This window comes from Coloeus monedula, assembly GCF_965178545.1.
Source record: "Coloeus monedula genome assembly, chromosome: 4".
Taxonomy (NCBI): Eukaryota; Metazoa; Chordata; class Aves; order Passeriformes; family Corvidae; genus Coloeus; species Coloeus monedula.
In genome coordinates, this window is record NC_138784.1 from 65103002 (window position 1) to 65120204 (window position 17203).

A 17203-nucleotide genomic window follows, 5' to 3' on the forward strand; every position below is an offset into this window, starting at 1 on the left:
TAAATATTTATGCTGGAGCCATATTTAATTTCTCATCAGCAAAGGGACCCTGCTCAACTAAAAACAATTATTAGTTCTTTATTCACATTATTATATTGCAATTCAAAGTATCTTTGATGTAAGGGCCATTACACTTAAAAGTGACTCTGAATTGTAGCCTATCCAATAGCCCTGTTCCCTGGGATTACCCTGATTAAAGCTACCATACGTGCAGGGCTTTGGAATTTAGGCTCTAAAAGACAGAAAGAACTCAGATTCTGTGAGAATCCTAGTTATTGCCAAGTAATAAGAAATACCCAAATATTGTTGCAAAGGTCAGAATTACTTGCAAACAAGAAAATCATATGGAAAGAGACTGTGAGTGTTGATAAAATACTGCATTTTTAACCCTAGCTGCCATTAAAAAATTTCTACCATGTTTAATGAGACCACAGTTTCACCCAAAGTATTCCTTTGCACTCATTATAAAATGGTAGCAAATAGGAAACATCTGCAAAACTAGGCACAAAGGGTAAAGTAGGCATCCACATTTAATCAGTCTTTCTGAGAAACTAAATGTGCAGGTGTAATGTATCATCTATTCCAGAAGAAATCTAAATCCATTTTCCTATGACCATGTTTTTAAAGACTCAGGTCTTTAAACACCAGAAAGCCTACTTACCCATCCACCATCCAACACAGGCACTTTTAATGCTTACCAATGCTTCCAACAACATATAATAACCATTTACTCATCTTGTATTAACTCCACAGACACTTCAGTTCCTCTGGCACTACACCCAGAATGCAGATTTCCACCTTTTACTTTCCATGCTATCACTCTTATGATGTAAGGTAATTCTTTTGGTAAGTACACAAAGGAGCAGTCTGGATTTCTTCTAGGATACTGAGGTAAAAAACTTATATGAGAGATCATGGATTATCTTCACCGTATTATTAGGCTACTATTATGTCTACTAGATTGACACTAAAAGTTCTCTCTTGCTCTGACTTTCAGAGACTTAGGTTTTTAACCCTGACACATTCTTTTCAGTAATGCTCTAGTAGGAGTGCTTCACATCTTTCCTATCATAGACAAAATTTTTGCCATAGTCCATGAGCTTTTGGCAGAAGCCAAGACAGACTTGAAGGGGCTGGTAAAATTCCCATAACTATTATATATATATACATATATATGAGACTTGATTTCAAACCAGGCTTCACGGGAAAGAAAAAATCACCAGACTTTTACTTTGCTACATTTGATTTAATTATGTATTTAAAAAAAAATGTCAAAAGTGGGACTCTTGTCATGCCCTCATAAGAATATCCTTGTAGAAAGATATCTAATGACTAGTGCACACTTAACACTAGAAGATGTTTATGATGCTCCCAACAGTGAAGGCCATAGGAACCAACAGAAGATGGAAACAAAACAACTTCATCTCAATTGTTTATGTTTCTGGTTACAAGTGGAATTCTGCAGTTCTTTTGGGCACTTTGAGTAGCCACATATAGTTACTCTATAATAGTTTTCTCCTTTCACCCTGCTGAAGCCACAATAGTGCAAGAAGAGTAGAGACATGTCATGTGAACAGGGTAGCAGAGCTAGCCAAGCTACATGTCTTCAGAACTCAAAATTGCACATATATTGGTGTTTTCTAACTTGGATACCGTCAACATTTTTTTTAATGCTATAAAGTCAACATAAAACTTGTTTCTAGTTAAAAAATAGGCCTAAACTATCATTGCTGAAAAAGCAAATAGAAACAGATCATCCTGCCTGGTACTTAAGAGTAGTTACAATAGTGTGTAAATCATGGGACTACCCCAAAAAATTTCCAGTGTAGTCAGCTACAAGAATGCAGTTGTGTCATTCTGCACAGAACTCCCATTGAATGTGATGAGTTTCTTGACAAGCAAGAGGACCACATGTTACATACACTTATTACAGACATCAAAATGTTCACTTTAGCAAAGCTGAATACAGTAGTGCTTTTCAAAAAGCAAATGCTGTGGTCACCAAGCAAAGTATGGCTTGCAACTCTCAAAAGAAAGTAATTTCATTTCTAAGAAATAGAGCAATGATTTTAGGCTTCCAAAAAAAGCCTTCTATAATGTCTGGGCTGCCATACACACTGACAGGAACAAGACATTCAGACTATACATGTTGATGCAGTAAAAAGTACAGGTCTAATCCACTGGAAGAAACTGGAGGATTATCTTCCATCTAAAGGGTGTATGTATACATGCAAGTAGGTATGTAAATAATGTGTACAGACAGGTATACATAATTAATTAAAACCATGTAATAAATATGGAGGAAAGAATGTCTCAACCATGCAGATAACAATTATCTGCAGTAATATTTATCAAAATAAAAATCAGTACAAACTGATACTTTACTCAAGAAGTAAATACAGGTTTTTTAATTATTAATTTTATCACCTGAAATCTTTTGAGAGGAATTTGAGAGTTTCCCAGAAGAATCACTAGTTTTACATCATACTCCTTTAAATATTAGAGCTTTAATTCAAACAACAACATAGACATAATCAAATTATTGAGGCATGACAAAAATAAATTAATGGTCTACTTTGTGATAGAAACGGTCTCAATATTTGCAATGTTAATTTCAAAACAGTAAAAAAAAAGCATATATCTACATAAAATAACAATAAAAATCCCTATTTTAGTTATAATAATATCACCCTTAAGGCTGGATTTATTTATAAAAGAAGCCATAGAACTAGGTTGCATCTTTTTTACAGTTCATTTATAGGCAAGTCGAAAAGGTATATCTTTAAAAATGAAACTATATTCAATCAGTAAGAAAACAGGTATGTCATGTATTTATGAAGTCTTTTTGAATTTGTGCAGCAAACGGGCACAAATGGCTTCTTTCTCCATTACTCTTTAGATATAGAATTTGCAAGTCTATGTTTCAAAATTAGTTCTAGAGGAAGAAAGCAGCTATTGACTTCAGATCTTTTACATCAATATTACTGATGAGTGAAAATATCCAAGCGCATACAAGTTACACACATAATTTATACAATGGGGAAAACCACAACAAAAATAGATTTTACAGCATTTTAAGCATCTTGCACCCTCAGAAATACTGTAAGTTATAATCAGAAAATTTAACAGGTTTGAGATAGATTTGGTTTGGGTTTTGGCTGTACCTAAAGTCTTTTGTCATCACAGGTTAAAGATTGCAAAGAAGAAAGTGAAAGAAGGCTGAGATGTGGTCTGAATCCAGTTACATTGTAAATAAGCCTTTTGATGTGTGGTCTGACTCGTCCAAGAGAAAGCATTGAATGAAGGCCTTTCCGTGGAATGGATTAGTCTTTATCTTTGACTTTAAAATAGACAGAAAGAACTGGGAGATGATTAGCTACCTTAATACAAATATCCTTTGGAATTCATGACCTTTCCTTGTCAAATTATGGGAAGCCACAAGAAGAAACGATGAAAACTTTCCCTTCTTCAAAAAACAGGTGAATTATAAAAATAGAAGCAACAAAATTCCTTTGACAGTGAGGAATAAATTCACCATCAAGTCTGCTGAAATGCCCATGCTTTTTTTCCCCTGCGGGTATGATGCACATTGCACAGGATTGCATCCAGATTTTTCTTGATTACTTCCAGTGAGGGAGACTCCACACCCTCTCTGGGCAATCTGTTCCAGTGTTTGGTCACCTACACAGTGAAGAAGCTTTTCCTCATGTTCAGGTGGAACTTCTTGTGCATCAGTTTCTACCCATTGCTCTTTTCCAGCTGCTTGGCACCACTGAAAAGAGCCTGGTCCATCCTGTTGACACCCTTCCTTCAGATGCTTACAGACATTGTTAAGGTCCCTTCTCAGTAATCTCTTCTCAAGACTGAACAGGCCCAGCTCCCTCAGCCTTTCCTTTCCTCAGAAGAGAGATGCTCCAGTCTCCCAGTCATCTTCACAGCCCTCCACTGGACCCTCTCCAGGAGCACCAGGTTGCTCTTATACTGAGGATCCCAGACACAGCACTCCAGATGCACTGGGGCTGAGTAGAGAGGAAACTTACTCCTTTGTAAAGAATTTGTAGAGGGCACAACTCAATCCCATACTATTCAATTTGTGGAGAGTTTGGGGAATGGAATGTACATCTTTCAGCCAAACTTTTACAAAACTACTTTGCCAACCAGTTCTGAGACTTGTGTCTCAGAGAAGACTGAGTGTCTTCATCTAATTGCTAAACACAGTAGTCTTAATAACTTTGGCAGAAACAAGTGGGTAGAGATGGGGAAAAAATCCCATAAAAATGTCTGGTTATTTTTTTTGAGGATATTAACTTAACTTTCTTGGGATAGTTCAACTGTTTCTCTTTAAGCTTGTAATATTGCCTGTTCAGGCTCATGATGAGAAGGAGAAGATAATTATAGTCCTCTTCAGACAGTGTGTTCATTAAGTGTGTTATTTTGGATAAGTAAGTTTTTTAATTGGTTTCCAGTGCCTGCCAGTAGGACAGTCTATGGTAGCACGGTAGTAAGGATCTGTGCCCCTACCGCTTTCCTCTGCTGGAATTCAATACAGTTTAATTGAATTACAATAGGGGTAACCACAAGATGCCAATTACTGGTTTATTCACAGTGTGGACCTCTTCTTCCAATGGCACTTGATTGACTCAGCACACTTCTCTTATTACAGGACCTCTTCCCCTCTTCCCAGAGAATAAGTACTGTACAAAGATGCCACATTCTTTATTATAAACAGCAGCATAATCACACAACTCCTGTGGCACTGACTGCAAAAATTAAAGATCTACCTGGTCTGAGGTAGCAGGCATGTGACCTACTTTATTTGAAGCTAGATTTGGAATGTCTTCCTGCATCTATGACTTTGCCCATCTCTTGATAGTTTCCCTGTCTGGAACTGGGAAGATACCAATTTTTGAATTATGCAAAACTATCTTTTGTCTGATAGAAAAAAAGATTAATTTTGTTTGCTCGTTTGAGCAAATAAATAGAATAGTTTGGAAAGAATCTTCCTAGATTTCCAGTGTTTAAGTCATGTGAAAGAATTGAATAAAAACAAATCCTTAACCTATCTTTCTGACTGCTCCTCTTTCATCCAGTTTGAGACTTGAAACCATAAAGACACCAAATGTTTTTGCTAAAAGCACTTAGTATGTTGAAAAGACAATTACCTAAATCCAAAACAATTGGATTGGTCAAAGATTTTACCAATTCTCTTTTTATGCAAATGATATTTTGATGAAATACAATTTTAAACAAAAGTAATATTTTTGCAAGTTTGTTTTTTTCCTCTTTTAAATAGCAAGGCATAGTAAGTTTTGATTTGTAAGACTTTTTCATGGAGAAAAATAATTTCCTGATCTGTAAATGTCAGTTAAAGTGTAAATTTGAAAAATCACTGTGGTTGTATCAACACTAATACGACATGACAATGTTTTTTCACAAATGTTATTTTACCATGATTTAAGAAGAGCTAAATTACATTTTAGCAAGCATTCTTTAATCCTGTGCACAATGCTGATCCTACTACTAGTAGGAATGAAACAGAAAGAGTAAGAAAATTTAAATTTGCAGGAGGAATGGATGTAATATTACAAAATAACAAGACTCTTGACTGAGCCTTCTCAAACTAGTATTATTGCACTGTGCTTCCATGTTATTACTTGCTAGATATTATTTGCTCAATTGCATGTTTGCTCAGTCCTCACTAGTCCCTACATATTATACGATCCCTTTTAAAACAGTTCTCAAAATTTCTGTTGCAAATTTTGGGTTAAGATAATGCTAGTAACAAGTAAGAAAACCAATTTTTAAAACATTAAGTCTATTAATTTATTATATTCCTATTAATTGTAGCTATAATAATGTCCTTTCTTTCTTTATTTAATGCCATATTAAAATAAAGGCAGTCACAAAAGAAAGCAAAATATAATTTGGTATTCTGTTTGTATATACTATATTAAGATACCTTGTTTAAAATAAGTAATGTTGTTATGGGATTGCTATAATACTTTGCAAAAGAAAATGGACATTCTATAGTTTTTGCACAAATAGTCCAACTGCACAGCTTGATACTTACAGAAAGGGAACACATTCACTATTGTAACTCCTAATAGTTACTGACCAAAGACTTTAATACTCCACTGAAGTCAATAAGATTTTACTGGGAAGTGGCTGGTTTTAAATTTCATATATGATCATTCTGGGGAAACCCAACATTTGGAAATTATTACACATTCTTCCTTTCCCCCTCTCCTGCCATGTCATATGGGAAGAGGAGCTAAGCCTTCTTCATACAATTGCTCTTCAACTCTGAAACTTCTAATGTGGGGAACTCATTGGGACTTGTACAGGCTAGGAGTTTAAAGTGAGATTCTAGATTTGTTTCTTTGACTCAGTAGTTCCTATTAACAAAAGACAATAATTAAATTACTCAGAATTGTATCTATATGCAATAAAATAATTGTATCTATATGCAATTATGAGGTATGATAGCTACGATTTTAATTATTTTATTTGATCTTTCTTGTATTTCTAGTATTTTAAATAGGTGTGATAATATTTTCTAATTAATAAGAATCTGCTATTATTATTAACAGTATCCATCTCTGTATTCATGAAGTGTTTTAAATGTTATGGTTACGTTACGTCTGCATATTATGTGCATTTTAAAAGAAAGAATTGTATCACTTAATCCTATATGCACATAAAACTGTTAGTTTTGTGCTTAAATAAACCATTGGACAGTTGTGTAAGAGACTTTTCTGGTACCATTTTGGTTTTTTTTTTCTAGAAGAGTTTGCCTAAAAAAACCCCCTCATATTCATAGTGTACATAGTAATATTCCATCTAGTCATTAATAGTCAAACACTCACACAATGGCACATCTGACACAGGCAGCTGAGTTGGGAATTGAAACCATAATAATTAACAATAGATTTCCTGATCTCACCATGACAAGTAAATGAAACACTCTGTGGTGTGCTTGCCCACTGGAAGAGGGAATTAACTCAGTATGAAAAGCAGAATGGAAACATATCTTTGATTAGATCTAACGCACAAGGAATGCAACAATGGGAAACTTGTGTCAGCAGAACACATCAAACTCTTTTCTAAATATTGTGCATAAATATGCAAAAACATGCACATTCCCTATAAGAACCACAGTGAAATGCACAGGATGTGAAAAACACAATCCCTACTGCAATAACTAAATAAACAAATAAATAGATAAATAAATAAATTAATAAATAAAATTGCTGCATGTTCTTACTTACACAAACAATTTAATCTAAAAATTTAATTTTTTCCAGTAATTTTAGTCTCATTCACTTCAAATTTCCTATTTAAACGACTCCTCTCCCTGCTCCTCCCTGACCAGCCTGGAGGCTCGGAGGGTTCAGGACCCTGGAGAGCAGCGGCGCCCCGAGCCCCGCTGGCCGCGGCCCCCACAGAAACAGCTCAGGGCGGTCATGTTCCATTCATTATCATCCTCTCTTCTTCTTCTACGTCTCTTACGACTGCTCCACCTTTCCTTCCTTGTCCTCATACTGTCTTTTGCTTTTATAGTGACATTTACTGTTGCAGCAACTTTTTGTCTGAAACAAAATGCTCTCCCTTTCATTCCTCAAAGTGTGGTTGGTTGGTTTTTTTTTTTTGTTTGTTTGTTTGTTTGTTTGCTTGGGGTTTTTTTTAGTTCTTTTTCGGTTTTTTTGGTAAGACTGCCTTATATTCAATGTTGACTAAATCATCATGGGACAGCCAATATAATTATTGTATCAAGCATTACAGTTTTGTTGTTGTAATATGTACCTGGCTGGTTACACTGCGTTCTTTGACAATGTGTAGTGTTAGAAAACTTACTTTATAGAAACCCTGAATCAGAAATGACTGTGTTTGTAGTCATATAAAGTAGTTCAGTACAGCCATAAAAATTCAGTTGTAGTTACTATTCTTCTTGCATGTATTAAACACATTTTAATATTTCAAATTCTCTTCAAAGCTTGAAAGACAATCTAAAATTTGAAATTATTACTAAAAACCTGATTCTGCAAAAACTTACGAGGGTGAATAATCCCAGTCCCTTCACTGGACCTATTCACCTGCACAAAGCCACATGGTACGTGCAGATCTGTTCCTAAATAATCTCATTAAGCCTCAGAGTTTAATTAACTCTCAGACAGATATAAATCAAGAGTGATTCCCAAAAGTCACTTCAGACTCACTGGTGTAACTCAATGAAACTTTTTTTCTTTTGGTTTCTTAAGGAGAATCAAGTTTCTGTAATGGCATTATGAGAGGGAGGCAAGAAGGGAGGAAAGGAGGATGTTGGTACGGCATATACAGAAACATGCATTTGTCTCTGTGCCCTTCAGTCTCCCCAGCTCTGCTGGAGCACAATGGCCAATTTCAGATTATTTTTATAATGCAATAGTAATTTGCAACCTGTCAAGCTTTATTATTTTTGTGAAGATACAAAGAAGTAGGGGGAATCAGGAAGGCCTGAGGAAAGAGCACATTCTGAAGATCAACCACAAGTTTCATAAGAGATCCGTTTTGTGGATTTGGCAACATGGAAACATTCTTTCTTCTGAAAGTGATGAAAGTTCAGAAGATATATTTCACATCTCTCTTTCAATATGTGGCTTTTGTAGGTTTACTCTGCCATATGGAATTCAGAGAGCATCCTCTGTGCTGGCCCCTCCATCAGAATAAGAAGTAGCCTCTCTTTCTTCACAATAAACAAAACACTCGTGCAACGTGCTTTGGAAGATTCAGACACATGAATAAAAAATCCTCAAATGAAAACAGTCAAAATGTTGAAATGCTGTGAAGGACTGCTTATAGTGGCTCCAAGGCACCTTCAACCAAAGACCCACTTTCAGACAAAGCACTTATGAATACACAGTAGGAAAATCAGGCAATATAAAGTGGGAGGAAAGGGTAAACCCTACATATTTGCAAGAAGAGGGACACATATCCTTTAAACAAAAATAAGTCAAAGGTGCATACAATGCAGTCACATTCACACACCACCACCAAATCATAGCCTTACTCTGGATCTCTCAGAATTCAATTTGGCTAACATATAGGTCATTACATATCCTAGCAACTGAGGATAAAGAACAGTGCATCTGGCAGAGAAACTTCACAGGTTGGAGGTGAATTTTGGACTCTACAAAGCACATTGGGCTGACGAAACTCTTTCTTCAGCACAAAATCACAGGTCCTACTTCCATATGCAGTGAAAGAGGAAGGCAAACCATCCTCATTGCAAGGCAGGAGCTATTACTATTACTGAGATCCCATGCCTTCAAATTCAAAACCAGACCAAACAAATAATGCCACTCACTCTGTGGTCACTGAATGAATGTCAAATAGACACTGAAACTGGTACAGTATGCTCCTAATAAATACTATCTCACTTCTACATTTTTTTTTTCCTAGCACAAATAAAAATCTTTTCTCTAGAAGAATTTTTGATAACTTGACTCTGATAGAAATCACAACTTATTTAACCTCCCAAAGAAGTGGTTTTTTCTATAAGGATTCTGGAATTAAGAAGCCTCACATCTGGCAAAAGAAAGTTGTCAAGTAAAGATTTTAAAGAAAACCTGTGAATTCAAAAGTGAGCTAAAAGTTATGACTGGCAATAGGTAGTGACTGTTATCAATAGGAATTCCTAATTCTGTAGAACTACAGAAAATTAAGGTTTCCTAAGCCTTATATCCTATGCAATGGGAACATTAGAAACAGTTAAGTTACAGAGTAACAATTGCAGTTGCTATATGTGAAAGTCAAAAATAAATACTAAACACCCAATCTTTAATGATATTTTAGGTGGAAATGTTATGATTTACAATTATGAATTGGCATCCCAAGCACACAGCTTACAGTCTCCTCAGAAGGTAGGTAGCTGCAACTACTGATTTTCCAGTGTCAGGCCTGTATCCAGTTGTCAGACTCAACACCAAGAGCCTAATCTTAGTTTTTCTTCTACTGTATTTTTCTTTATTCTGTGGAACACCTTCACACATGAAGAGAGATCCATTTTTGACGTACATGTCAAGATTTCTGATATCACGGTTTACCTCACTGTTCTCCACTGACAAAAATATTCTTGTGTGCAAAGATTACATATACGGAAATTCAGTCCATATTCATTCAATCCTTTGAATTTCTTATTTGGAATTTAATAAAATAAGTTTGAGTATTGTCAAAATCATGTTGTAGACTAGTAGGCAAAAAATACAGAGAGTACTGTATTGCAAATATCTCTAGCTTGCTACTTCATTAAAATATGATACAGAAGGATTTTTCACTTCATCAGAAGAGTAGAACAGGAGCAACTTATACACAGCTACTCCAAAATAAAAGCTGAAACTTTGACTAGATTATAGATCTCTACTGCTGGTCTCATGTTCCCTCGAGGACTCATAAGAGGACTTGTGGATATTTGCCTTGCATCTGATTCCAATGATGGTACAGGCAACCATTTTCATATATAGAATATTAAGGGCATTTTTAACTGTGAATAAACAAGAATAGTTATTCGCCAGTACTGAGATGTACTGTAGATGCTACATTGAGGTTTTGGAATTCTTTTTCTGTTATTCAACTTTTTCATGTCATAGCAAAATATTCTATTTTACAGGTAGTCCTAGATACGGAAGAGTTCCTTAATCAATACAGTGATCTTACTGCCAGTAGCACAGGCTATTGAGTGCTACTGGCATTTCATCACAACAGAAAAAACAGATGACTGAAATGTGGAGAACTCATTTCTTTTAAACCAGGCTACAGTCAGATAAAGTGCATTCTGAATTGAAAATTTGATAATGAATGGCTGTATTACTTCTGTCCTCTCTTTTAAAAAGTAGAGCAGGATACATAGGAGGAAATTCCTTCCTACTTAGGGCATGGTTAAAACTGCCATCTGTGCATCTCATTTCATGAGATAGGTATTCCAGAGGGAAGGAAGAGAATAGTCAGAGACGAGTGATGAGCTGGACCATCACTTCTAGGAGTAGTGACAGAAAGTATCACAGTAAGTCCTTTTTGAAAACTATGGATCTGCACATAGAAAATATGCACGTCTCATGATCCTGTGGCTAGGATTTTCAAAGAATCCCCGTACCCCACTGAAGAGCAATGGAAAATCCATGAGAAAAATCATAAGAAATAAGCTCTTCAACTATCTACTAAGAGTAAAAAATCATGTTATATAATTCTTGCTAACATTCTGGATGGGTTCTTCTCACTTCCTTTCTTTAGAAAACTATTTTCCTTGAAATCTGAGCACCATGCATGCTTCTACTAGAAAATGTATTTATATTAATAATTTAATGATAGCTGAGCTGCACAAGGTCATCTGTGTTCCGTGAGTTAGAGGTTATTTTACTAGATTTAAAAATGAAGGAATAAAAGAAGCATGACATGACTCAGTAAAAAAGATTTTTTACTCTAGGACCTAAATATTCTAATCAATAACACTGTGGAATTGCTCTTCTCTGAGGAAAGAAACAAATTAATAAATAAATGTATTTAATTGGCATAATAATTCTTAGGACTCTGTTACAATTTCCAGACAGAGTTTCTTTGGCATAATTGGTCTTTCTTGTTTTCATTCTCTGACCTTAATGTCCATCTTTCTCCTTTTCTGGAGTATTACCAAGAGATTAATAATTTTGAAAGTCAGCCAAGATAATAGTGATGGTGGTGACAGTAGATTTTGGTATTTTTCTCAGAACAATGAATTGGGCACATAGTTAAACTGATTTGAGAGGTGACAAGATAATCTAATGATCTGCAGTCTATTGTAGTTTCTGATATCTCTACCCTCTCTTAGAGCATAGAAAAATAAAAACATATTTCTGTCAGAATATACAAAATAGTCTCAGGAAATGTCTCAGGAAATAGTTAAAAGTCTGTGTAAACAACAACAACAACAATTTATCTAGTGAGATGACGATATCTTTAGATACCCAAATCTCAAAGCAGAACACCTAAGCCTCAACAGTCCAATAACTGAAGCACAGGTGGCATAAAAAAGAGGACACCCTCTCCTCCCATCAAATGAATTCAGATGTTGGGATTGCAATTACCATTCCAAAATTAAACAATATAAAATGAAGTAGACATTTGGACCTTGTTTAGGAAATGTACAGCAGAACAGACAACAGTATTAGGCATGTCTGGAAATAACATAGCTGACATAATTACAACAGAAAAAAAAATAAAGAAATAAAGAACATTCATGTACCATGGAACTTGTGCTTCAGCAAGTATGAGATCAATGGATTATATGGCTTTCGAAGGCTTTCATTTACAGTTAAATCCAAACTGAAACACCAGAGCATTAAAGCCAGAAAAATCTGAAGGTCAGCATTTTTTTCAACGAACAAAGTATTAAAAGTACTCTCTAAGTGAGCACTTCTTTTGTTATATAAAACCCTGTTCACTGAACCGATTTCCTGTTAGTAGACTGAACCACGGATTAGGTACATTTGATTTGAAGAATGTCACAAATGAAACAAATCATCAGGAAAGGAAAGAGAATTTTAAAGTGTGCTTAGCACACTGCTGGGTCAGAGTGATGAGGTTTTGTAGAGCAGGGTGGAAACTCAATGGAAAGAAATAAGGGAAAAATGTGAGTGTATAAAAAGGGATTTATGATGTGGCTTTAGAAAGCTGAACCTTCTGAAAGAGGCATTTGGAACTGAGGTAGCTGATGAAATATAAATGTCAACAACCATTACAGCTTAATGCAAGTGAAACATCTGTAATACAAAGTTATAAAGAAGAGTGGCTGTAGTTGAAGTTGGTCTGGATTAACGGACGCCGTATGTTCTTACAATTCAGATCAAACAATTGCTAGTCAGAGCCCCTGGCTTGCATCAATAATGTTATCACTAAAATGGTGTAATTTTAAGCAAGTCATGACTGCAATGCCTCGGTTTACCTGTTTATGAAACCAGAATGGCATTTAACTGTGCTGCAGGGCTTAATTATGCTCATAAGGTACAGGGGGTCATTGTATGACACATTATATGCATGTGAATTTTTGTTATTATAACATCTCTATCAACAGTTCTTTGAATAATAAAAATCATGAAATCTGCAGGATTGGAGGTGTAAAGATGGCACTTTTTTCCATCATTGTATAGTAAATTACACATAATTAGAAAAAGGAAAACTAAGATAAAATGTGGCAACTTTATAATTAATTGTGCTGAGAATCCAACACTCATCATCTCACATATAAAAATCTATAACGTTTTAGGACATTTTTCTGGTATTAGTCTGGAAGATAGTCAAGTTTATGCATCAAAATCTAAAAGTTCATAGTTCATACTGGTGCCACAGACACAAACCATGACTAGATCCTTGTTCCTATGCCAAATGATAGCTTTAATGATGACATTTACATCACTATCAGGACAAAACAGTTCAGCAAACTATTTCACTATTTATCATCAAAACTTCGAAACATTGTTAGATACATCCTTCTCTAGATACAGTCATGCTGAAGAGGCAAGTGCATCTTCAGCACCTTTCTAAATGACTTTGCCTCTTCACAGAGTGAGAAATTTGCATGTGTGGTGCCTTTGAATCACCAAACAGTCCCAATTCAGTTATTTTCTATTTTTTTTCTTTTAGTTTGTGTTAGTTTGTGGGGTTTGTTTTGTGGGGGTTTTTTGGTTGGGTTTTTCTTTGTTTTGTTGCTGCTGCTGTAGGAGGATTCTATGTTTTAGTTAGGGTTTCAATCTTAAGACAATATTCCTGTATGGCAGAAATCAGATATAAATCTCTACCCTCCTACATTAAGAAAGTACATAGTCTGATAAAAAAAAAATTGCTAACATACATTTAAGACTCTCCCTAGTATCACTTCAGAAAGCATCACTTCAGAAAAATTAAACCTTCTGAAAAGTATAAAATAAAGAATTACAGTACATGACAGCTCAGTATAACTCACTCCAATTTTACCTCTGCAAAAGCCACTGGGAGTATCTATGACATCCCGTCTCCAAAAGCAGTGCATGACAGGGCAGAATAGTAAAATACAGAGTGAGTTAAAGGGAAAAGAAAGTCCTTCTGAATTAAGTGAAGTGCTTTTTCCATGATTCTTTTATATTATCTGCAAAAACAGAATGCAAAATATATATGGCAGGCCATGGATTAGCAAAGGCAGAGCTAAGGTTAATTTTATGTTTCCTCATTTCCTACAGTTTACATTTGGCAGGTCAAAGCAGAGGTGGTTAGTTTGTGAATCAGGCTACAGAGGGAAATTTATAGATGTGTAGGGAACTCATATATATTTCAATTAATATGTGGGACTACTTTCCATAAACATTAATTTTGTTTTTGTGAAAATCTGTGGATGCTAAAATATAAAAGCAAACCCATTTTTATCCAAGACTTGAAGCGGATTTAGGTGGATATAGCTATTGCAGAAGTTGAAAGCTGAGATACTGTTGCAATTAGGCAGGAGGAAGTTGTTTTTTTTTTTCAGTCCTGACTACATTACTACAGCAGAAGAGTAATCATCGTTCCCATTATTCCAATAATTCCCATCACTGAATGCTGGAGTTACTAAGATACTAAGAGAGATGGATTGTTAATTTTTCTCAAACCTAAATAGCATCAATCTCTGTGTGTTACACTGCTTCTAAGTACAAAAAAGAAGGCAGACGTTTTATAGATCCCTAGATTTGAAAGAATATGTACAGGGCCAAAATTTCCTGACATCAGGCTCCTTGCAGGGGGTTCTTAATGATCAGCACAGAGCCTGGGTAGTGATGGAGTGTGTTGGGTTGCTGGTTCTTTGTGAAAGAATGTGCCTGGCCCCTGAACATGGAAGACTGAAATGCTTATTATTTAAGTTGTAACCTGACCCGGATGTTATGGAGCAGTGAAACACATAAATGTTACTTGATTTCCCCCCATGCCTTGTGTTCATGACTGAAATGCTTAGGATTTTTTCGCATGACTTTATATGCCTGCCCCTGGCCAATTCTAGATCATTGAACTTACCTTTTAAATTGCAGCTAAAAAGAAAAGAATCATTAGACATAATATAGACAGAGGCTGGACAAGAAAGCTCTGGACAAAATTAAAAATAAAGAGGCAAAACAAATAGCATTTAAGTAGCAAAAAAATCCTGTATTTTATGAGAGCTACCTCAAAATGCTTCATCCTACTAGTTTTTTACCTAAAGACAGACAGTGCAGAAGTACTGTACTCTTGAAAGAAGAAATAAAAACTACAGAAAGATATGTTGGGGGGAACAGATGTGTTCTCACTATTGTCAGTTTCTGCTGTCATGAAAGGAAGTGGGGCAGTTTTTCTAAGAAAATCGGTTTTATCCTAATAACAACTTGTTAAGGGTGTGTCTTTTAGAAAGTTAGCTCTGAGTTCATTTTCTCACAAATTCTGCTGGATTTTGGGATAAAATTATTTAGAATAAACATCATGCAAATTGAAACATGGGTTCTGCACTTTAAAAACCACTCAACTTAAGTTGGCAAACAGCAAATCATTGTGGGCCTCCTGAATTAAAGACAAAATTAGATGTCTATACATACTCGAGAGAGAGCATACTATAAGAAGAAGTACCTAGTCCACAGGAATTTTAGAAGAAAAAATTCAAGTATTTGAGTTTATCTAAAGAGGTCTTCAATCACAGTATTTGGGTTGCTATATTCAGCAAACTGTGAGTTGATTTGAAATGGAAATATATATCTTTAGAGTAAAAGGAGCGTGCAGATGGTCTTGGATGACTGAGAAACAAAAGGAATACTAGCACAAAATGAGCACAAACTGTTCATTTTATGAGTTGTCATGGAGAGAATTATGAATGGAAAATATTCTTACATACTAATGAAAGCAGGAGAGCCCTGAAAGCTGCATTAATTATACTGTAACTGCATTACTCCAGTATGGACAATTTGTTGTACAGTATTTCTTATTTCAAGTGCTGACAAACTACTGTGTAAAATTTCATGCAAACACATCAGTTTTCTGAAGAGCAAAACACAACACTTAGATTTGAAGGAAGAAACTGGCTATATGGAAAAAGTTTGCTCATTCAGCAAAAGTGAACATGCCATGCCTGAGAAAAGGTAAGAAAGGATTAATTTAATTTTCATTCCAGGGCAAGAGACTAAACGAGAAACAGAAATCTCTGTGTTTCTTTCTGAAAAGACACAGATGGATAGGTGATGCAGAGTAAGTTAACAAATACAAATACTGATAAGAATGATCAATTGATTGTAGCTTGGGAGGTTAGGTGGACCAGCAGTTAAGGTATGATATCAGTATATTACTGATTGATGAAGATTCAGTGATTGAATAAGTTGCTAAAGTTATTATAAATTTATTCATTTAATAATTTATCTGATAGAAAGGATGCCAGGCAAACAATATCGTGTCACATTTCCAAATTTATCACCAGAGGACTTGCAGCACCCATGAAGAAGGAGAAGTCAATGCCACCAACACTGGGAATAAGATTTTCCAAAGTACTTCCATAACTGGGAAGGCAAATGCCACAGAAAGCCAATCTTTGAGGTGCTCTGTTACCTACCCACTGCAACAAAAAGAGAAAGATTACCTATTTAAGTACTTGAGATACCATTTTAAACCAGGCACCTTCAGGATCCATTAAGATCAGTAGGAACTGATCATGTCAAATTGAATTTAGCAGCTTATGTTTGAGACAATGCCAAAGTTAAGGAACATAAAAAAACCCAAATCAACATTGCATTTCAGTCACCAGCTGGGAGTACCAAAATCACACTTTTACTGGTCATGTACATCTCAAGATGTTCTTCACCTTCTGTCACTGTGCTGGCAGGACAGTAGGAGCACAGGAAAAAAAGGCCTGATTCTCATTTGATAGCAAGAATACACCAGCTGGGATTCACCATAATACTGGTTCCAGAGGCAGTTCCCACATGTAAGGTGGTTTGGAGATTTTGAGATCAACTCTGTTTAAAGCAAATTCCTTTCAGACTGCCACAGCTTATAGTCATAAGGGATATTCAAAGAAAAACTCAGCATCTATTTTAATTAATGATATTGCCATCAAGTGTGGTGTAAAACCAGATGTGTATATTGGGGACATGCACTTTTTTTTTTACTGGTTAAACTCATCAGGAGCAGGTGTTTTATTTATGTTTATATTTGCAGTAAGTCCTTATTTTGTGAT

The 17203-nt window shown here is 35.5% G+C and overlaps 1 protein-coding gene across 2 annotated transcripts in view; it reads right to left on the bottom strand.

The window, feature by feature from the left end:
• MAGI2 (membrane associated guanylate kinase, WW and PDZ domain containing 2) overlaps positions 1 to 17203 on the bottom strand; it is a gene marked incomplete at both ends in the record, with an annotated part of 715368 nt that overhangs the window by 387758 nt on the left and 310407 nt on the right. The window lies entirely within an intron of this gene.